General features: G+C 40.0%; 1 pseudogene across 1 annotated transcript; it reads left to right on the top strand.

The window, feature by feature from the left end:
• Positions 1 to 14418: 14418 nt before the first annotated feature.
• Positions 14419 to 19827, top strand: LOC125518804 (protein FAR1-RELATED SEQUENCE 5-like; annotated as a pseudogene). The gene is made up of 6 exons (XR_007288138.2): positions 14419 to 14931; positions 15746 to 15833; positions 15925 to 16060; positions 16438 to 18160; positions 18253 to 18722; positions 19458 to 19827. The product of XR_007288138.2 is annotated as a protein FAR1-RELATED SEQUENCE 5-like (transcript).
• Positions 19828 to 23704: the final 3877 nt, after the last annotated feature.

Genomic DNA, 23704 nt, shown 5'->3' with positions numbered 1-23704 from the left:
GAAGAGGGCTACCTGATCTGAAATTCCAGACAAGTGTTGATTTCACTAAGTCTGAGATCTGTTTGCCATTTGCATTTTTGCCATGCTTGTTTGAACCTGTTAATGGATGATTTGGCTGTACCTCAGTGCTAGACTTTTGTTAAGCATCTTGTGTGCATCCCTGCCATGTATTTTGTTGTCATGTTTGAGTGTTGTAGCATGTTCATTTCTTTGCATTTAGATGCCTACTTGCTGTAAATCGCAGACCGGTGTCATTTTTGAATTGCTTGCCATTTCCAAACCGTAACTCCGATTCCGGCGTTATTTATATCGTTTTCAAGCGATTTCATCTCATATTTCCAGTGGCACACTTGGATTTCCATGTTGAGGCCAGGTTCATGCATTTCCTGTCATATCTTGCATTTTGCATCCCGCATAGCATATCATCTTTGCATTGTGTTGTTTGAGTTTGCACGTGGTTGATTGTGTCCTTGTTGCTTGTTTTTCTTGTTTGGGTAGAGCCGGGAGACGAGTTTGCTAACGAGGAGCCCGTTGAGTTTGCTTTCGAGGATCCAGTCAACTCTGACAACTGTGGAGGCAAGATGATCATACCCTCGAAATCACTACTATCTTTGCTATGCTAGTTTGCTCGCTCTTTTGCTGTGCCATTTCTACGATGCCTACCACTTGCTTGCAAGCCTCCCAAATTGCCATGTCAAACCTCTAACCCATCAATGTCCTAGCAAACCGTTGATTGGCTATGTTACCGCTTTGCTTAGCCCCTCTTATAGCGTTGCTAGTTGCAGGTGAAGATTGGAGGCCGTTCCTTGTTGGAACATATATTTTACTTGTTGGGGATATCATTATATTGCTATGTTATCTTAACGCATCTATATACTTGGTAAAGGGTGGAAGGCTCGGCCTCTCGCCTAGTGTTTTGTTCCACTCTTGCCGCCCTAGTTCCCGTCATATTGGTGTTATGTTCCCGGATTTTGCGTTCCTTACGCGGTTGGGTTATAATGGGAACCCCTTGATAGTTCGCCTTGATTAAAGCTTTTCCATCAATGCCCAACATTGCTCTTACCATTCGCCACCTAGCCTTTTCTTTCCCTTGGGTTCTGCAGACTCAAGGGTCATCTTATTTTAACCCCCCCGGGCCAGTGCTCCTCTGAGTGTTGGTCCCACCGAGCGATGTCCGGGGCTACCAGGGGCAACTCTGGGCTGGCCTACCCGACGTCTGGCTCATCTGAGTGTGCCCTGAGAAAGATATATGTGCAGCTCCTATCGGGATTTGTCGGCACATTCGGGCGGTGTTGCTGGACTTGTTTTAACCTGTCGAAGTGTCTTGAATTACCGAGATACCGAGTCTGATCGGAACGTCTTGGGAGGAGGTCTATTCCTTCGTTGACCGTGAGAGCTTGTCATGGGCTAAGTTGGGACTCCCCTGTAGGGATTTGAACTTTCGAAAGCCGTGCCCGCGGTTATGGGCAGATGGGAATTTGTTAATGTCCGGTTATAGATAACTTGAACCTTAACTTAATTAAAATGAATCAACTGAGTGTGTTACCGTGATGGCCTCTTCTCGGCGGAGTCCGGGAAGTGGACACGGTGTTGGAGTAATGTTTGCGCAGGTTGCTCTCTAGTTTCTCGCTCGCGCTTTGCCTCCTCTTCTCGCTCTCTTTTGCGAATAAGTTAGCCACCATATTTGCTAGTCGCTTGCTGCAGCTCCACTCATATTTTACCTTGCCATTCCTATAAGCTTAAATAGTTTTGATCGCGAGGGTGCGAGATTGCTGAGTCCCTGTGGCTCACAGATTACTATTACACCAGATGCAGGGCCTGATGATTCCGCTCCAGCAGACGCGTATGAGCTCAAGTGGGAGTTCGACGAAGACTCTCAACGTTACTATGTTTCCTTTCCCGATGATCAGTAGTGGTGCCCAGTTGGGGGTGAACGAGACCGTTGTCGCATGTTGGGTTCTCTTTTATTTTGGCGCCGTAGTCGGGCCATGAGTGTTTGGATGATGTAATGTTATTTATGTACTTGATTGACGTGGCGAGTGTAAGCCAACTATGTTATCTCCCCTTTATTATTTATATTACATGGGATGTTGTGAAGATTTCCTAACTTGCGACATATGCCTTCAATGCGATTATGCCTCTAAGTCGTGCCTCGACACGTGGGAGATATAGTCGCATCGAGGGTGTTATACTATTGCTTTGAATCACTCGTGTCTTAATATTCATCCCATGATTAGACATATGATCAAGATTATGCTAGATAGCATTCCACATCAAAAATTATCTTTTTTATCATTTACCTACTCGAGGACGAGCGGGAATTAAGCTTGGGGATGCTGATACGTCCCCGTCGTATCTATAATTTTTGATTGTCCCATGCCAATATTATTCAACTTTCATATACTTTTGGCAACTTTTTATACTATTTTTGGGATTAACATATTGATCCAGTGCCCAGTGCCAGTTCCTGTTTGTTGCATGTTTTTTGTTTCGCAGAATAATCCATAACAAACGGAGTCCAAATGGGATAAAAACTAACGGAGATTTTTTTGGAATATATATGATTTTTGGGAAGAAAAATCCATGCGAGACGGTGCCTGAGGTGGCCACGAGGCAGGGGGGCGCGCCTACCCCCCTGGGCGTGCCCCTGACCCTCGTGGGCCACTAGTAAGGCGGTTGATGCCCTTTTTTCGCCGCAAGAAAGCTAATATCCGGATAGAGATCGTGTCAAAATTTCAGCCAAATCGGAGTTACGGATCTCCGGGAATATAAGAAATGGTGAAAGGGAAGAATCTGAGAATGCAGAAACAGAGAGAGACAGAGAGACAGATCCAATCTCGGAGGGGCTCTCGCCCCTCCCTTTCCTAGCTACCACTTGTTTTGCAAGCCTCCCAAATTGCCATGATAGCCTCTAACCTTTTTCAACCATCCTAGCAAACCGTTGTTTGGCTAAGTTACCGCTTTTGCCCAGCCCCTCTTATAGCATTGTTAGTTGCAGGTGAAGCTGAAGTTTGTTCCGTGTTGGAACATGGATATGTTGGGATATCACAATATCTCTTATTTTAATTAATGCATCTATATACTTGGTAAAGGGTGGAAGGCTCGGCCTTATGCCTGGTGTTTTGTTCCACTCTTGCCACCCTAGTTTCCGTCATATCGGTGTTATGTTCCTTGATTTTGCGTTCCTTACGCGGTTGGGTGTTAAGGGAACCCTTTGACAGTTCGCTTTTAATAAAACTCCTCTAGCAAGGCCCAACCTTGGTTTTACATTTTCCTAACAACCTAAGCCTTTTTCCCTTGGGTTTCCGGAGCTCGAGGGTCATCTTTATTTTAACCCCCCCCCCCCCGGGGCCAGTGCTCCTCTGAGTGTTGGTCCGAAATGGGCAACCTATGGGGCCACCTCGGGGCAACTTGAGGGTTGGTTTTACTCGTAGCTTGACCTATCCGGTGTGCCCTGAGAACGAGATACGTGTGACTCCTTTCGGGATTTTTCGGCACATCGGGCGGCTTTGCTGGTCTTTTTTTTACCATTGTCGAAATGTCTTGTAACTGGGATTCCGAGTCTGATCGGGTCTTCCTGGGAGAAGGAATATCCTTCGTTGACCATGAGAGCTTGTGATGGGCTAAGTTGGGACACCCCTGCAGGGTATAAACTTTCGGGAGCCGTGCCCGCGGTTATGTGGCAGATGGGAATATGTTAATGTCCGGTTGTAGAGAACTTGACACTTAACTTAATTAAAATGCATCAACTGTGTGTGTAGCCCTGATGGTCTCTTTCCGGCGGACTCCGGGAAGTGAACATGATCTTGTGTTATGCTTGAACGTAAGTAGTTTCAGGATCACTTCTAGCTTCTCGACCGTTGCGTTGCTTCTCTTCTCGCTCTCATTTGCGTATGTTAGCCACCATATATGCTTAGTGCTTGCTCCAGATCCACCTCATTACCCTATCCTACCCATAAGTTTAAATAGTCTTGATCTCGCGGGTGTGAGATTGCTGAGTCCTCGTGACTCACAGATACTTCCAAAACAGTTGCAGGTGCCGATGATACCAGTGCAGGTGACGCAACCAAGCTCAAGTGGGAGCTCAATGAAGATCTTGATTGTTGTTTTGTTTCGTTTCCCGTTGATCAGTAGTGGAGCCCAGTTGGGACGATCGAGGATCTAGCATTTGGGGTTGTCTTCTTTTATTTTGGTTCCGTAGTTGGACCTTTGATTGTACTTTGGATGATGTATGAATTAATTATGCATTGTGTGAAGTGGCGATTGTAAGCCAACTCTTTATCCATTTATTATTTAGTACATGGGATGTGTGAAGATTACCCCTCTTGCGACAAGCCTACCATGCGGCTATGCATCTAAGTCGTGCCCCGACACATGGGAGATATAGCCGCATTGTGGGTGTTACACCGATGCCACCCTCCCCCTTTTGTGCGCGTGATCTGAGTCGTGCGTTCTGATTGGCCAAACCCAAACCCCACGGATCGTACATGTGCACCGTTGGATGCTCCCAAATTGAACGACAACCCTGAGCCCTTTCGACAGCACATGTTGTACATGAGTAAGCACTGTGCGCATGTGTCGTGCTGCTCACGCTTCCTTCTCTACTAGGTTTTCTAAACAGGCTACTGTTTCTCGCCACTCCTCTCATTGGTTTCCCGCCTCTTCTCCCATCATTTTCCCGCTACCAGTGTCAGTGCTCATTGAAGGCTAGCGGAAACACACCGGCCATGTAAATATCCCACACAGTTTCTAAAAGCACAAATGTGTGTGATAGGAGGGAGTAGGTCCCATAGGGTGACCATCATGAAACGCCTTAATGGCAAGGAGGCAATTCTTATCAGTAAGGGGCAGCTTCCCATCCACTAGCCTAGTCAACTAGAACGCAGAAGTTAAGCATGCTCGGGCTGGAGTAGTCCAAGGATGGGTGACCCGATGGGAAGTTGCATATCTCAAGCTTCATTTAAATTCCATGACACGGCCATTATAGAGATCTGTTATATCTCTATAGTGACCTATCATGGCAATTATATAAACCTTGGGATCCTTGTTTTGCTAATTTGTAGACTATGTTTTTATGGGTTATTTTTTTCTCTAAAAAATTAAAGAATGATTGACTTGATCTATCATGGCGATTATATAAACCTTCTATGTTTTTATGGGTTTTTTGCTCTAAAAAATTAAAGAATGATTGACTTGACCTGTCATGGCGATTATATATACATTTTTCAGGTTGCATGTGGGGTATAGGGGCAGGGTGTTCTTCTCGAGCATGTGTCCCTTGTGCGGCTTATAGACGCGTCACATATCTGTGGGCTCCCCGAGGTATATATACTATCCTTTACCGACAATTAGGGGGGCCCGCACAATCTATCCCTTTGACCCAACACGAGAAGGGTTTGACCATGATGGTTTCCTATTGATACTAGTAAGGTACACGTGCATTGCACGCATGAGATTTGGTAACCAAATTATGAATAAATACCACACTATAGCATGTAAGCTTTGAGTCATATATGCATGATGTAGATGTTTGTTTCATTCTTATAGTTCATCTCATCCAAAATCAATTAGTTTTATAAAAAACTATTTTAAGATTCATGGAATTGTGCATTGTAAAGCATAAAGTAAAAACAAAAAGTGACAATTCATTTAGAAAAAAAAGTTTGGGCAATTAAGATATGGAAGATTCTTGTGGAAGATTCTAGAGAACAAAGGAGAAGTGCTTGTGTTTTGAGGTTTGTGCATTATGCATAAGTTCAGCCATGGAGTCTTCTAGATTGTACATGTGGCAGAATCTAGTGGAATATAGATGATATCCAATGACCAGTAGTGCTCGGATTTGCCATCTCTGTACCATCGGATTGGCTTCATCCAACGACCAACTTCCAAAGTTATTCGCACACTATATAGGGGTATATATATAGATATAGATGTGTCTCATGGTAGACCAAATAAAGTTTGAGCGCATGCGTGAGACGACCCTCCTCCTCCCACCGTCGCCGCCTCGAAGTTGGGAAACTGACATCGTATGTATTGAACCAGGCTTGGAGTCGGGTACGGTGTTCGGTTTGTAATGTAGTTGGTGGCCCATCGAAGTTGTGCATTTGGGATTTAAACACATCACACACCACAATACCCATACATTTTGATCGACCACGTCTCCCTTGTGCGGTTTTTGGTGACGACACGCATATTTGTGGGCTCTCCAAGTGTATATATATATTATCCCTTTGACCGATAATGAGGGGTATGTGTTGGCCATGAATGGATTCCTCCTAGTTCATGATAGGGCCGGTCATCGTCACATGTCGCTCAACCAAAGCTCGAGCTCATGCGTTTTCAGGATTCCCTCCCGCATGCTCGGATTGCTGGGTCGACCTACATCATACCCTGTGTATCTTGTCATTAACTACCTTGCCTTCATGGTTGTTGTATGTATCGAGAGGTAGGCACCACATCTAAATTGTACATTATTCTATATTGAAAACACACATCATCCCTTTCCAATGTACATTAGTTTGGGCCGCATGCAAGAGGTGTTGGTTTTGTGGTCCCTCTCATGTGATTTTTCTGATGGTTCAATCTATTGACCCAAGCGGTTTATGGACAACAACAACAACTGTCGTTTGACCAAACGATAGATTCATTGGTCCGTCTTATGGTAGGTCATGGCAACATGCATGTATGACCAAAGTATCGATCATTACGTGCATCTGCCCCGCTGACACGAAGTGGGAAGTGGTGGTCCAAGCATCCTAGCTAGGTACGACATTATGTCATTATATATATAAACACTATTCTGACCACGGGATCAGAATATTATTCTGATCACAACCTGAACTTCTTGAGTTACACATCCTGAACTTCCCTGTGTAGGAACCCGACCTTCGGGCTATCTTCGCAACTGTGTCTCCCCGCGTGAATTATTCTGGTCAGTTGTGTTCTATGTGATATAAGTGTAATCCAAAAACTGTTTTTAGCAACTAAATGCCCATTTAAAATAGGAATCTCGCTCGTTGGCAGATTTGCTCTTGGGACATGATGCCCTTGCGTCTATTGCAATTTTACTACCTGAGTTGTTTGACCTGAACTTCCCCCAGTGCTAGGTTGAACTTCCGCATACATTGCCCAAATGGAGCCAGCGATATACCGTTGGAAAGCTATGGACACGAGTATCATGACCCAAGTTAAATTTTTGGCAAACTGTAAGCGGTTAAAGAGCAGTTTGGAAAACCCTTTTTTCATACAAAAAACGTGAATCGTATTTTTGATCGCATTTCCAAACCATTTCTCGGAATGAGGCAAATAATATGGCATTGAAAAACTGCTGAAAAAACGCTCCATCCATATGTTGAAAGTTTTCTCTAATTTCCTATGGTTAAAGAGTAATTTGGAAAATCATAAAATTTCGCGAACCGAATAGCCGAGTTCATTTTTTTGATGTCATTTCTAAACGGCTAATACAATTGAGGCAAATAATATGGCGTTGGAAATTTGATCAAAATGTGCTACTTTTTCATGTTGAAATTTTTCTCTAATTTTGAACGGTTTAAGAGTAATTTAGAAAATGGTACAAGTTCCACCGAGTTCGTATTTTTCGAGCCAATTTTTAACCGTATGTCCGAATGAAGCAAATGATATGGCGTTGAAAAGCTTGAGGAAATGTGAACTTTTTGGTATATATTGTTTCTCCCAATTCCTTGTGGTTTTAAGTCAATTTAAAATGGCTAAAAATGTGTTTTTGCTGTAATTTCTATAAACTTTATCGGAATGGGGCAAATAATATACCGTTGAAAAGCTACGGAAAATGCGAAACTTTTTCATGTAGATGGTTTTCTCTAATTCCTAGTCGTTTTCAAGTAATACTGAAAATAGCGAGATCATGCGTTCTGTATTTATCGCAAAACAGATTCTTCGAAAATGCACCGCGTGAAGAACTTGAACTTCTCGGCATGTCTACTTGAACTTCACTCTGTTTTTCACGTGCTTTTTTTGCTCATAGCTTTCCATCCACTCACCGATGGAAAGCTACTGTAAACACGCAACTTTCCCGTGTTGATCATTTTTTCATACTCGTGACGGTTTTAAAAGTTCTTCATCTAAAATTCATTCAGATTAGTAGTTGAACTTCCTGCTGTTTTCACGTTGAACTTCTGTGACGTATTTTCGTTTGTAATTTTTCTCATCCATATGTCAGTCTTACACAAATGATATTCCTTTGGTACAAACCTCTCTCACAATAATTTTTTTAACATTCTCCGACCGAGGACTTGAACTTATAACAACAACAAAATTGGACCTTGCCTTTTAATTCATTTTCTCATATTAAACACACACACCATGTAGTACATGAACTTTTTCCATTCTTATAATTTGAATTTTTCTTTTTCTTTTTGAAACCAAATTGCTCTCAAATAATAACTGAACTTCTTTGTGGATTGAGAGAATTATTTTTAAATGCAAAAAACATTTTTTGTGTGTTTTTGAACATGGAAATACAAGGTGAACCTCTCTCACAAGAATTTTTGAACTTCCCCGGACAAAGCACTTGATCTTCTTTAAACAAACATTTTAAGCTTTTATTTTTTCCATAATTTTATTTCTCACCCGAAATGCATTCCTTGCAGTACTTGAACTTCTTGTTGTTTTCACTATGAACTTTTGTCACATTTTGTGTGTATGCGTCGAATTACACACAATTGAAGGTCAGATCATGTTTTGCCATTTTTAAAACATGTAATTGGAGGTCGGACATCCCGCAATATAAATTATGAACTGTGCACGGAGGTGCACGTGAAATTCTTGCAACAAATCTGAGTTTTTTATATACTTCGAACTTCTCTATTATTTAAATTTCAACTTCTTAGTCATACTCTTAGAAAAGAAACTATTTTTTAAAATAAGGATCAAACCTTTTTTTTGTAAATTGAACTTCATAGTTTTATTTTTTAAAAGTGCTTGATTTTTGTAAATTGAATTTTAAAGTGCTCTATTTTTTGTTTGAACTTCTCACTTTTCATTACTTTAGTAAAAGAAAAAATCTGAGTTATTTTAAATATCGAACTACTCTGTTATTTTAATTTGAAATTATCAGCTTTTTTACTTTGAACTTTTGTCTATTTATTTTAAAATAACAGAATGTAGTTAGACTTCTGAATTGTTTGAACTTAACAACTTTTTTATTTTAAAGTTGTTGAAAACACGCAACTTTCCCGTGTTGATCAATGTTTCATACTCGCAACGGTTCAAAAGAATTTTTTGAATACATAAAAACGTGTTTTGAACGGTATACATGAAATTTTTAAACCTTTCTTTGGAATATAGCATATAATATACCGTTCGAAAGCTTATGAATAGGAGCAAATTTTTTATGTAGATACTTGTTACAAATTCGTTGCCGTTTGAGAGCAGTAATAAAATTGACAAAAACAACGTTCTTTTTGTCTGTTTTTAATTTGTAATTGAAGGTCGGACGTCTCGCACTAGATATCTTGAACTACACTCAGAGGAGGACGTGAACTTCTCGCAACAAATCTTTTAGGCTTTTAGTTTTGTATTCTTTTTATTCTCATCAGAGGCGCATTTGGTGTAGTAGTTGAATTGCTTGGTGTTTTCACATTGAACTTCTGTCACGTATTTTTATTCGTAATTCCTCACCCGTTCATCAGATTTGCACAACATTTTTTGTGTATTTTTGCACATGTAATTACACAGGGAACCTCCTTCACAATAACTTTTGAACTTTCTTCTCTCAAAAACTAATTTTTGAACTTTCCTAGGTCGACCACGTGAATTTCTATCAAAAGTATTGTTAGAATTTGTCTTTTAGTTTTTATATGAAACACACATCATCTAGTAGTTGAACCAATGTTTGTTTTCACTTCGAACTTTTGCTTTTCTACACATAGCTCCTAAAAAACTCCATGAAAACCTAAGTTTTTTATAAATATCAAACTGCTCTATTTTTTGTAATTTGGACTTGTTGGTTTATTTTCTTTTAGTAACAGAGAAATCCGAGTTTTCTAATAAATATTGAACCTATTCGTTATTTAAATACGAAATTCTAGAGTTTTTATTAGGAAAGGTGAAAATCAATTTTTATGATTTTTTAATACTCTGTTTTTATAATTAAACTTCTTGTTTTTCATTCCTTATTAATGATTAAAATTTGAATTTTGTATAACCATCGAACTACTCTATTTTTTAGATTTGAACTTTTGGGTTTTTTAACAGATCCTTTTTTATATAAATTTGTGTTGAGATGCTTTTGTTTTTCTAAAAAAATAAAGCCCACACGTGTGGCATCTTGCACATCGCCCACACGTCTCCATCACCACACATTTTGCCATGTATGAACAGATGACATCAGCTGGAATCTTTTTGGTTTTCGGCTTAAAAATGTTGTATCTCCTAATTAAAAATCTATTTTCACCATTAAATCTGTCTCGACGAGATCTTCAAAAGTAGACCCCATGTTGATATGTTTTGACGGAAAAAAATTCTGCCCAAAAGATGTCATGATGTTTACACTGTAGTTGCCATAGTGCTTAAACTAAAGTTGCCATGTGGCAATTTTAGTTTGTAGAGCATGGCAATTTTAGTTTTTTGATGATGGCAATTCTAGTACTTTGACCATAAAAATTATTTTTTGTATGAACCATGGCAATTTTAAGTGCTTGTATCATGGAAATTTTAGTGTATGGTTCATGGCAAGTCTAGTTTCTTAATTCCCTGTTTTATAATATGTCAAAATTTACTTTTAAGTGTAGAGGAAAATAGCTAAAACATATCATGGCAACTTCAGTGTAAACACCATGGCAATTCATGTGCAATAGACATGGCAACTTTTAACCCAAAAAATATTCATCAAAATATATTGATATGAGATCTAGTTTCGCAGATCTCGTCGCGAGGGAATTAATGGTGAAAACGGATCTGCAATTGGATTTTTCATTTAAGAGATAAAACATTTTAAAAACTGAAATCCAAAAAGATTCCCACATGCATGCATGCGGTGACGTGGCGCAGTCTACTGTTATAGGGCGTGTGGGCGGGTTTTGCTCCCACCACACGTGTGGGTGTTAGCGCTGTCCTTGTTTTTTTATGTTTGACCTTCTTGGAGTTTGTAATAAACATTGGGCTTCTTTTTATTTTAAATTAAGAAATCAAGATTTTTCTTGAAAAGGGGAATCCATGTTTTTTAATAATTTTTTAAAAGATCAAAATTTTAAATTTGAACTTCTAGGTTATTTTAGAAATGAGGAAAATCTATTTTCCAAAGGCGGGAAAATCGATGAGCTTTTCTTTGTACAAACATATTTGTCTCTTTTTTGTTTTCTCATTTTTGTCGAAATCTCTAATTTATTAAATATGAACCTCGAAAGTATACATTATTCTAGGCGAGCCTTGTTTCGTTCTTTGTATAGAAATATCATGGTGCTTTGTTTATAGAATTTGAACTTCTTGGTTAGTTTAATTAGAACTTCTCAGGTTAATAGCGAATATGAAATGCTTTGTTATTCTCTTTTTTATAAACTTCAAACATCTCTATTATTGTAATTAGAACTTATTAGTTTTATTCTTTAGGGAAAAGTTGGTTTTTAAATAAGCATGAAACATTTTAAAAAAATTGAACTTCATACTTTTATTTATCAACGAACGAAAAGAATTTTAGTTTTCCGTATATAATGAACTACTCCATTACTTTAATTTGAACTTCTTGTTTTTATTTCTTTACTTACAAGGAAAATCTGGAAAAAAAATATCGAACTGCTCTATTTTAGTAATTTGGACTTCTTGGTTTTGTAATAAACATCGAACCGCTTCGTTATTTAAATTTGAACTTCTAGTTTTTTCAGAGAGGAGGGACAAGTTTTTTTATATACTTTTGGAACTGCTCTATTTTTTTATTTGACATTCTTGGGGTTTTAATAAACATTGAATTTTCTTTTTTATTGAAATTTGAACCTCTAGGTTTTTTGAAACGGGGAAAATCCATTAAAAATGAACTCTTCTCTCAATTCCTCTATTTGTCCATCTCTAAATTTCTAAACATTTGTACCGCGTACTTCTCATGATTTTGTTGAATTCCCTTTTCGTTTCTTTTAACCCCAATTTTTTATTCCTGGACTCCCCTCTTATTAGTGGTTGAACTTCTTCCTTTTGTAATTTATTGTTTTTGCATTAAAAACATATTGAATGTCGTACTATTCTTTCGTGTACTCTTCAGTTTTATACGATATAAATGAAAATTTTAAAAAATATAATTTAGATGGGCTTGGTTCTATACATGCATAAGTGCAAATAAATGAACATCAAATAAGGAGAATACCTGACAAAATGTGTTTAGCTCAAAAATAAAACCTGACAAAATGTGTCTGTTTTTTTGTTGCTTAATACTAGTAAGTATGCACGTGCAACGCACGTCTCTCAAATATAGAAATGTGTTCTAAAATTATTTATCTTTAATCGAGTAAATGTGCTCGTGTGTTGCAACGGGAGAAACAAACTCCTTGTGCCCCCTTACGACTAATATGTGTTCTACTTATCCTCGAGGACACATGCTTGGGGGTTGTCGCAGTCAAACATGTACTTCATGAACGTGCTCTTAGAAGAACTCGATTTTATGTTGAAGTTGAATTCACTAAAGAAAAATTGATAAAAGATAACTGAAAGAGTAATAAAATAGTATGTTGTTTAGCATAAACAGGAGTGATTGGGAGGATTTCTGAGGAATCATGAACCGGTGTCAGAGAAACTCTCATAGCCCCCCTAAAAAAATTTCCCATCAATCAATGCATAGGGACTCACCTATAAAGATCCTCGCCTACAAAGATTCAATGTTCTATATTTCATGAATTTTATGGAAATACCAAAATTATACATTCATCATTGTAGTACCCTGCATTTTCATTTGATTGAACATTGGTACAATACAGAACTAACATATGAAATAGACAACCCAAATAAAACTTAGTAATTCGAAGGCATTTCGCCTGATGCTAAGGAAAATCCCACCCATTGTTTATCCTGTTGCATAACACATCCAATAAATCAGAACAATCGAATTGCTGTGCACCTACATGACCGGTAAGGGCACTCTCAAATCATCTCAAATGCATATGTATCTCCAAATTCACACACACACACACACACATATATCAAATTAGTTCACATAAATTATTAAACTCCAGTGCATATAGCCAGATAAATTGGACCTCTGCATGGCAAAAAATCTTCCGGGTCACAAATCATAAAATTGCAAAGTTTATGCTGCCATATTGTATCCATAATATTTGTTATCCCATCTTTTGTCATGCCCGATAATCCACATCTATGGAGTAATAAAACTGATGCCATCAGACATTGGTAGGCCGTCTCTGGTGTGCGCTGACGATATGGGCCTCTATGATCGAGATTTTGCACCCAATGGCATTCATCTATATGGGCCCTTTTATTGCACAGCGACCTCCTATCACTTACTCCGCAGATGATTTTGAAGCCTCTGCCTCCTACATCGTAACAACACTTGACTGACATAACATAGTTATGTAATACAGAGCAATCCTACCTCTGCTAAACCATCATCATCTGCGGACCCCATAATTCCGGAGGAGGGCTAGAGAGTTCAGACGGAGCCATCCATAGTTTCTCACAGTTGCACGCATGTTACAGCATGATCTTGCTTTCACAGTGCAAGTTGTTCTAGTCAAAGCAAGGAGTGGATAACTGCACTTCAGTTCTGCCCTCAACTTCCCTGCTTATGTATAGAGCAAGCTGAAGTCTCACGCCCCTGTAGTTGAAAACTTAAATAGTATAAATGTGCACGTGCAACGCATGTCTTGAAAAATACAATAAATGTCGATAATCACTATAAATTCTAATACTTAATATACTATTGGATGTTGTACAATTTCACTAAAATTTTAAATATTCTGTTAACTACAATAACAATCGAGCAGACAATATGGTATTTTACTTCCAGAGTTCACACACGTATAGTTTTTGTATGTCAAGAACACAGAGAGACTGGGTGCATGCTCTTCAAAAGAGAACAAGTCATTGAAGAGCGCCACACGCCGAGCATTTTTATCAAGTACCTCGTGGGAAAGAGCAACAACATTAAATCGAGAAAAAATAATCGTGTGTAATGCATGTCTCAAGTGCTAACCAAGGGAGATTCACATGGTATAAAAATAAAGCAACTGCTGAAAAACAAATGTGTACTAAATGTTGTGATTCCATTCAAATAGTATTTTCAAAATCAAGACACCATCGTGGTCATGATGCTGCATAGAGTAACACTCCCTGGATCCCTCACGGGTCTATATGGCCGGAGATCTTGGTGGGCATGTATTACAACAACCCCATGCCCGGCCTGATGAGGGAACGACTTGTGTAGAGTCTGAGCTTGTGGTGAAAAAATAGAAGAAATGATGTTGGGCCATCGGATGAGAGATTGATGGCACAGGTCCGAATGGTGGGATCTTTACAAAAAATTTGCAAAAAGGTCCAACGCTACAAGCAAATTTGCTTTCGCTGCCCTCCCACGTCTGTACCAAATCCTTATAGAGCGAAGGCACGGGATCGAAGATTTCTTGGCTACGGCTGCGGCGGCGGCGGCTGCAGCGGCGGCGCAGATCCTGAGCCAAGCTGGGCGGGCACGCGCAGCAAAGAAGCTGATCCATCTCCTCCTCGATGGCTCCTAGCCGTTTCTTCGCTGGTGGCGTGGTTTGAGGCAGATTGGATCGGATTCCTCACCTCCTCCCACTCTCAGGCTCCCAGATCAGCTCTCCGCCGTCCTCCTCCGCCCACCCCCTGTCACCTCCTCTCGCGATTCAGCACTAGCTCAGCGGTCGTGGATCCTCGCCTCCTTCCCGACCGGCCGCTTCTTGTTCTACGAATAGGCCACCACGGTTCTTCATTCTTCAGGTAAAAATATAAATGTTAATTTTTTATTAGCTAGTAGATTGATACTTCATCTCTATAGTTTTATATTCTTTCTACTTGTTAATGTTGAATCTGTCCATTTAGTTGCTGGGTAGCAACAGAAGAAGAATGAGCAGCAGCCCGAGTAGTATAGAAGCTGATCTGCTCTGGGGTGATTCTTATGTTTGTTGGATTCTTATTTTTTTTCCAAAAGCAGCAAGTTGATTAGTGCTATAACTTAGTTATGGTATTGTGTAGTGCTACTGCCTACTGGCTCATGGAGATCTTGTGTTGGTTTCAATGGCTACATCAGCCATACCAAGCACGTGTACCAACTGTACATAAACGTTATCCGATTTCTAGCAGGAAGCAATACACTAGCAAATCTAGCTATTCCGGTGAGATGCACTAGTACACGAAGTAGGCTGCTCTGGCTTCGTCAATTCTTCAGCAGCAAGCCGAAACGCACACACGTGAGACACAATGGCTATTTTTCTTTTTCTCTCTCTCCAAGATACATATGTTGAATAGACACAAAGATGCCATTACATATTTTGCTAGGGGATTCGTCGGGTTGGCTATTCCTTTTAAATGCTTACTGATGATCTTTCATCCCCAAAATTCTGACATTTATTATTGGTTGGGTGCTCGCTCCAGTATTTCTATGCACATGAATATTTTCCTGTCCTTCTGAGAGTAATTAATTACATTTCCCTAATCTTTCCCATAAGCCATGCCTTTGATATGACCCATGCATGTGGCAGAAGTTTGACATGGAAAAGATGATCCCCGGTCTAAATTTGCAATTCTCACACAGGATCCAGTAATGGAGGGTAGAAGTGCGATGTCTCCTCTAGGAGAGCCCTCAATTCCAATGATCGCAGCATGTGCACCAGCACTATCAGGTGACAATAGCGATACGAGAAAATCAAGATATCCTAATGTATCTAACATTATGTTAATCCCTTGTGTGCTATTTTGGTTGCTAAAAAACAGTTTGCAGCCATGGAATCGGTTAACAATGTTCAAAATCAAGATTTCAGTGATGCAACGTCATTCGCAGAAATTAATTCTCCAATGCTTCTCATTAATGACTCCAGTACACCGAAAAAAAGAATCATTCTCTCAAGAGGTACACATAGTTTTTTATTTTAATATAATGTATGTACCTTCTTATTTTTTGTCCATATTAAACTGCATGAATACATTCATGTTTGATAGGAAAATATACACTTATCATATGTCATGTCCATGTCAAACCTTAGGTGGCAAACAAATATGCTAAAACTAAACATCTGGGATATGTATGGTAGAAATTAGACAGCCCTATTGTGTTATAACACTTGTCACAACCTGTAATACTCTCATTAAATGGACATTCCATATGGGAGTATTAATTTTTGGCAGTGACAAAATGAGATATCATAACCGAATAACATGTAGTCTTTAGAAGTGAGATGGTGTTGTCACGTGAGGGTAATGTTACTGAACTTGCAATCAATGTTGCAGGGTTCTTTGTATAAACCCCAGTGTGACGAGGAATTGAAGCCAAAAGTAGGGATGATATTTGATGACATTGCCTCAGTGCTAGAATTTTACAGGACATATGCACACAATGTCGGATTTGGTGTGCGTCTTGGACAACAGAGGGTCGTAGATAATGTGCTTCAATGGAAATGCTTCCTGTGTGCAAAAGAAGGCTTCCGTCCCGAGAAAGGTATGGTTGTTGTTGAGGCTTCAAAGAAAAGGAGAAAGGTTAAATTGACTAGATGTGGATGTGAAGCTTATATATATGTCACTCGAGAAAGGAATGGAAAATACAAGATAGCTTCACTCACTGAATATCACAATCACCCTTTTGTGCCACCGAGCCAGCAACACTTGATTAGATCCAATCGTCAAATTAGTGAGAGAGTGAAGACAACACTTCACGATTGTCAGAAAGCTAGCATTGGCACTGCCTTAGCATATAGGCTACTTAATGTTAGTGTTGGTGGTTTTCAGCATGTTGGGTGCACCCAGAAAGACCTACAGAATCAGTATGGTGGACTGAAAATAAAATAAGAAATTGTGATGCTCAAATGTTGGTGGACCAATTTGGTAGATTGAAGGCTCTGAACCCTGCATTTTTCTTTGAATATGAAGTTGACGAGGTCGGTACATTGATTCGTTTATTCTGGACGGATGCATCAAGTAGGGAAAACTATGGGCATTTCAGCGATGTTGTATCTTTTGATTCGACATACAGCACTAACCAATATGAATACACCTTTGCGCCCTTCACTAGAGTAAACCATCACATGCAAAGTGTCTTTTTTGGGGCGGGGTTTCTACTTCATGAGACAGAAGAATCCTATATTTGGTTGTTCAGGTCATTTCTTAGAGCAATGGGTGGGATTGCGCCTAGAGTGATCATAACTGATGAATGTGTTAGGATGAAAAATGCAACCAGAAAAACTCTACCGAACACGACACATAGATTGTGCATGTGGCACATTATGGAAAAGGTTCCAGGGAAGGTACGCCTGGAATTGAGGAATGACCTTGTGTTCTATGATAGGCTGAAACATTGCGTGTGGAATTCTGAAACACCTGCTGAATTTGAGGATAGATGGCAATCTTTCATCATAGAGTTTCAGTTGGAGGACTACGAGTGGTTTGCCAAAAGGTATAAGCTTCGTGCGACATGGATACCAGCTTACTTTATGGACATTCACCTAGCTAGTCTACTCAGGACAACTTCTATTTCAGAGAGTGCAAATTCATTTTTAAACGTTTCATTCGTCACAAGCTTACCTTTGTTGAGTTTTGGCTAAGGCTTGACACTGCTTTGAAATGTCAAAGTCAAAGTGAGCTGATTGCGGATAACACAAGTGAATACACAACAAAGTGAGTTGTTGACATCATGGGAAATAGAGAGACAAGGCAGGGTGCTATTCACCCATGAGGTTTTTGAATTGTTTCAGGCTCAGGTGCTTGCTGCCAGAGATGATTGTGATGTTCAGCAGACAGAAAATCATGAGGGGATTAAAATCATGTTTGCCAGCGATCAATACAAGAAGATTAGAGAAGTGTGTTATGACACAACATCCATGACCGCTAAATGTTCTTGCAAGCTTTTTGAGTCCAAGGGAATTGTGTGCCGTCACATTATTAGGGTATTTAGGGGTGCGAAAATAAATGAATTGCCAAGCCTTTGTATTCTTAAGCGATGGAAGAAAAATTGCAAAAGGTATATTTCTTATCATGTTGATGTAGACACATTAATAGTTATCTACTTTGACCCACATGATGATGATGATGTGATAATTTTCCTATTCGTAGGGACATTGTCTATGATGGGGAAGGGAATGTGCTTGAAGAAAATTTAATAGATCTGGTTGACATTGCTGTGAAAAGGAAGATAGTTGCTATGAGGGACAAGCTAGAAGATCTCATAGGAGAATCCAAACACTCCATGGAAGGAATTGAATTCCTACACAATAGTTTGTGTGGCATTGAGTTGGGTTTAGCCCAACTAGTTTCGACCGTACCATGCAATACACAAGAAAATGAGGAGTTGTGTATTGGGAGTGTCATTCCAAAGGATGTTACAATCCTACACCTAAGGATATCAATGCAAGGGGCACATGCTCTAGAATAAAGGGCCATAGGGATGGTGCGAGGAGTGGATCCAGTGAGAAGAGAAGGCCTGGAATTCATCAAGAAGTCGCGCGCAAATGCAGCATTTATAAGGAAATGGCGTTTCATGATGCAAGAACATGTTCTAAAAAACAAAAAACAAAACAGTAGAGGTTTGTGCTCCTTCTTGCTTCGAAGACTACCACATATTTGTCGTGCTATGACCACTCAACTAGGCTGATTAAAATGATTAGGCATACATAAATCATTTACCAAAGATATGTGCGCCTTCCATTTTTTTATTGGCCTATGGTATGGCTACAACAAGGATGTGTGTATGTGCTTTAGTACTAATCCTTCGTCCATGACATGAGCCAACCTGCCATCTTGTTCATTTTTTCCCATGCTTATGTGGTTTTCTTATTATTACAAGATGTAATATAATGCATGCCATCAGGTTTTTTGTTTATAGCTATCAAATTTGAATAATAATTTGCATCTGCAGGGCAGTCATAAAACTCCCTTTAAATTGCTCAATGCCACTTATTTGTGGTTCTCATTTGTGCTTTTAACTAATCATGGAATTGTAATTCATTTATCATAGGTCTATAATGGAATAATGAACAAAATATTTGTACTCTCTCCAACTATCACATGCCATTTTATTTGATTTGAAAACTCCCTTGTAGATGCTGGAAAGACAGTTTAACTTACAAAGTTATCCTGATTGGTTACATATGTATTAATATGTTTCAAGAATTTCATCCCAAGTTTGACATATAGGTTATGTATCCTAGGTTGGAGTGCTGAATGCAGCTAGACATATATAATGATTGTCTCTCTTCTCGAGATATGCTATTTGGTAAATGTTTCTGAATGACACCTATTTACTTGGTGTGTTTACCTAGGTAGGTCGAACTGATCAAGTCTATAAGAGTCCAATCTCTCCCAGCAGGAAGCTCGATTACCAGGAAGCACTAACACGAGGCAGAATGATAGATATTTTCGGTCTTGTACCAGCAAGACGCTTGTTGGGCGATGATAATTTCAGTCTTTACCACTTGGTCTTGCCGGCCATATACTAAAAATGATATGTATGTTTCATGTACTCAAGTACTTAAATGCTTGCTGAGCACTGATAAATTCAGTCCTTAATTTGTTCTACTTCCAGTTTGACATGTACGTGTGGTTCTACTTGCCTCTTGTGATGTGTTCTCATGTACTCAAGTACTGAAATGCTTGCTGAATAGTGATAATTTCAATCCTTAAATTGCTATATTTTCCAGTTTGACATGTATGTGTGGTCGTACTTGATTTGGGATGGCTTATTATCTCATGTGCTAAAATATTTGTGATATATATTGTCGTTTCTTAGTGACCAAGATGTTCGACTCTCTTCAAAAATTAGTGGTGTCACATAACTGTGTCTGGATTTCATTTCATCCAGTAAATATTTTTCGCAGATCTTATATGAGACGAGTTTGTTTCAGACTAAGAAGATATGGGCATTAGTACTGTTCATATCTGAAAAATGGTTTTATTTCACGAAGACTTGAGGTGCATAATGCAAATGTCCTATTTCATGTCGAACTATCAGTAGGGGGGTTTCTGCAAAATCTGCATTAAATGGGCTGAGATGCCTCCACCTAAATCTGTACCATTGATCTGCAATCTAGTGGTCCAGGATCATTTCTTCTATTTTTTCACCACAAGCTCAGATTCTACACAAGTCGTTCCCGCCTGATGAATACGACAAAGAATTTGCTCCACAAGTATAGCTAGCAGTTACTGTATGGTGGGTATGTGACTACTCCGCCACCCCGTCCGCTGTTGAGATTGTCTCTTTTGATAGGGGGTGCTGGCCCTAGCTGTGTTAGTGAAAACTAAAGTGATTTGTGAATTTTCAGGTTCAGACAAATAGGCAGTGCCTAGCTGGCCAAACATGTGAACCTATCTAGGTGCAAATTTCAGCGCACAAACCAGCATGATTCTCGAATAGATTTTCAATTGTCAAACCTTTTCATCGTAAAAAAATCTAGTCTATGTAACCAATGCTGAATATAAGGTATTCCAAGCCTCCTTTTGAAGTAAGTTGGCTTCTAAAAAATCAAGACAGAGAGGTTGGCCGGGATACAAGCTAGCCAATCTAGGATTCAGTCAATGCCAAGCACGTATGAACCAAAGGATCAATGGCATCAAATAATTTGTGGAGGATCCAGTCAATGGCAAGAAAATATCGTTTTGAGTGACGCCGGCATCTCACTTTTACGATGACCCATGGCTCCCGGCATCGCCACTGTGCAATCCACCCGGCAACAGACAAACAAGAAACACACACACATGCCAGCAAAGAAATCACGTCATACCTCCCAGAACTGGAACCACATTTTGAATTTGATAATTGGGTTTTCTCAGTATTTGATTTGTGAATTTGATTTGTGAATTTTTAGGTTCAGACAAATAGGCAGTGCCTAGATAGCCAAACATCTGAACCTATCTAGGTGCAAATTTCAGCGCACAAACTAGCATGATTCTCGGATAGATTTTCAATTGTCAAACTTTTTCATCGTAAAAAAATCTATTCCATGTAACCAATGCTGAATATAAGGTAATCCAGGCCTCCTTTTGAAGTAAGTTGGCTTCTAAAAAATCAGGACAGAGAGGTTGGCCGGGATACAAGCTAGCCAATCTAGAATCCAGTCAATGCCAAGCATGTACGAACCAAAGGATCAATGGCATGTGGAGGATCCAGTCAATGCCCAGAAAGGATCGTTTTGAGCGACGTCGGCATCTCACTTTTCCGATGACCCATGGCTCCCGGCATCGCCACTGTGCAATCCACCCGGCAACAGACAAGCAATCAACACACACACACATGCCAGCAGAGAAATCACGTCATACCTCCCAGAACAGGAACCACATTTTGAATTTGATAATTGGGTTTTCTCAGTATTTGTGTTCGAGCACTCAAAGAAGTAACAAGCATGCACTGTAGATGTTTCAGTGAATGAAAGAGGAGAAAAGATGAGAATAAAGTGTTGTTTATTCAGATTTAACCAACCAGTCCATTCATTGGTTAGTTTCACTGAGCATTTGAATTTGATAATGAGAATGAAGTACCTGATTATTATAGCAGATGCCCACATGCGAGTCCTTTTTATGGGATTAACATCGCTACAAGAAACACTTGCAGGTTCTTAAACCAAAGACATTGTTGTCGTGGAATTGTCATGGCAGATGTCCTAGTGTGAGGACTTAGTCGTGGAGCCATCGCAACGAGATTAGCTTAAAGGGGTTAATCGGGACAAAGGACACAAGGAGTTTATACTGATTCGGCCCCTTGCGGTGAAGGTAAAAGCCTAATCCAGTTGGAAGTGGTATTGCTAGGGTTTCGATGACCAGGGAGCGAATACACTTAACCTGGCCCTCGATCTGTTGTTTCTTGTCCTAAGCCACCGCTGGGTCATCCCCTTATATACACGGGTTGACGCCCTGTGGCCTACAGAGTCCTGGCCAGCTCCTATAACATATCCGGCTCGGTGACCTTTCTTACATGCCTTACAATACAAGTCTATGTACATGGCGGTTTATATCCGTGGGCCTTAAGCCGCCTTCGATTTTGGGCCCTCTACTAAGCCTATCTATGAACCGCCATTGTTAATATGCTCTTGGGCTTCATTGAGATGAAACGCCATAGGGATGACCTGGCCCCTCCTGGGCGGGTCATACCTGATAGTCATATCCCCAACATTAGGCCCCAGGTTGATTTGAACTTGTTCATGTCAATCTTCAATACTTAGAAAAATCCTTCCTCCTCTTACTATGAAATATTGTAACCCGCCATGACGTCGTCTCCAAAAATTGTGATAACCCGCCATGACATCATCTACGATTAATGCTACACAGAATCCAAATCTTAATAAATCTCTTTCTTTCCCGGCCCTCCGAAAATCGAGGCGCATGTGCCGTCACATATCCATTTTACTGTTTCCTCGATTCCCGCGCCTGCCGTTCGTACTTCCAAGCCTATAAATAAGGCCACAGAATCACCTTTCATTCTTCTCCTTCTCGCTTTCTTCCTCCTCGCGACACACCAATCCGCACGAGCCCCGCCGCCGTCGACCTTCGTCGCCGACCTCAACTCCGGACGCTGCATCACCATGAACGGACCAGAAAACCGCGGCGCCACTCCGCTGTCCTATCAGCATCAGTAAGCCCTCCTTTCTTTCGTCATAGATCTGTCATTAGGATTCATCGGTGTTCGTCGCTGCCCTTCTTTCTCCTTGTTTAGATCCATGGATTAGATCCAAAAACCACATAAATCTTGCGCGGTAGTAGATTTAGCACCTATTTTTGATACTAGAATATATCCTCATCGCGACAGATCTCCTCTAGGGCACCTCTGCTTTTCCACTGTCGCCTCTGTAGGTCTCGAATTTATTCCCTTTTCTGAGTAGCGGTAGATCCGAATTTATAGCTTCAAACTATGGAACCTATTTGTCCTAACACTTAGCAAATTTTACTCTCGGTAGATCTTGAATATCTTAGTCATGGTGGCTTATTCTGCCGGCTTATCATTACTTCATATATCATCAGCCCTCGTTTAAGCCGCCATTCTGAACATGTATTGCAATTGTTAACTTGTAATCCCACCAACTAACTTGAGCCGACACATGCTACGTCTTGAGCTTGCGTTGGTTTTCCCCGAAGAGGAAGGGATGATGCAGCAGAGTAGCGTAAGTATTTCCCTCAGTTTTTGAGAACCAAGGTATCAATCCAGTAGGAGGCCACGCTCAAGTCCCTCGTACCTGCACAAAATGATAGCTACTCGCAACCAACGTGATTAGGGGTTGTCAATCCCTTCACAGTCACTTACGAGAGTGAGATCTGACAGATATAATACTTTTGGTATTTTTGGTATAAAGATGCAAAGTAAAAAGTAAAAGCAAAGCAAAGCAAGATTAAAGTGATGGAGATTGATATGATGAGAATAGACCCGGGGGCCATAGGTTTCACTAGTGGCTTCTCTCAAGAGCATAAGTATTCTACGGTGGGTGAACAAATTATTGTTGAGCAATTGACAGAATTGAGCATAGTTATGAGAATATCTAGGCATGATCATGTATATAGGCATCACATCCGTGACAAGTAGATC

Source organism: Triticum urartu, chromosome 7A, assembly GCF_056163025.1.
Source record: "Triticum urartu cultivar PI428250 chromosome 7A, HENAU_Tu73, whole genome shotgun sequence".
Lineage (NCBI taxonomy): Eukaryota > Viridiplantae > Streptophyta > Magnoliopsida > Poales > Poaceae > Triticum > Triticum urartu.
This window is presented reverse-complemented; position numbering and strand designations above follow the sequence as displayed.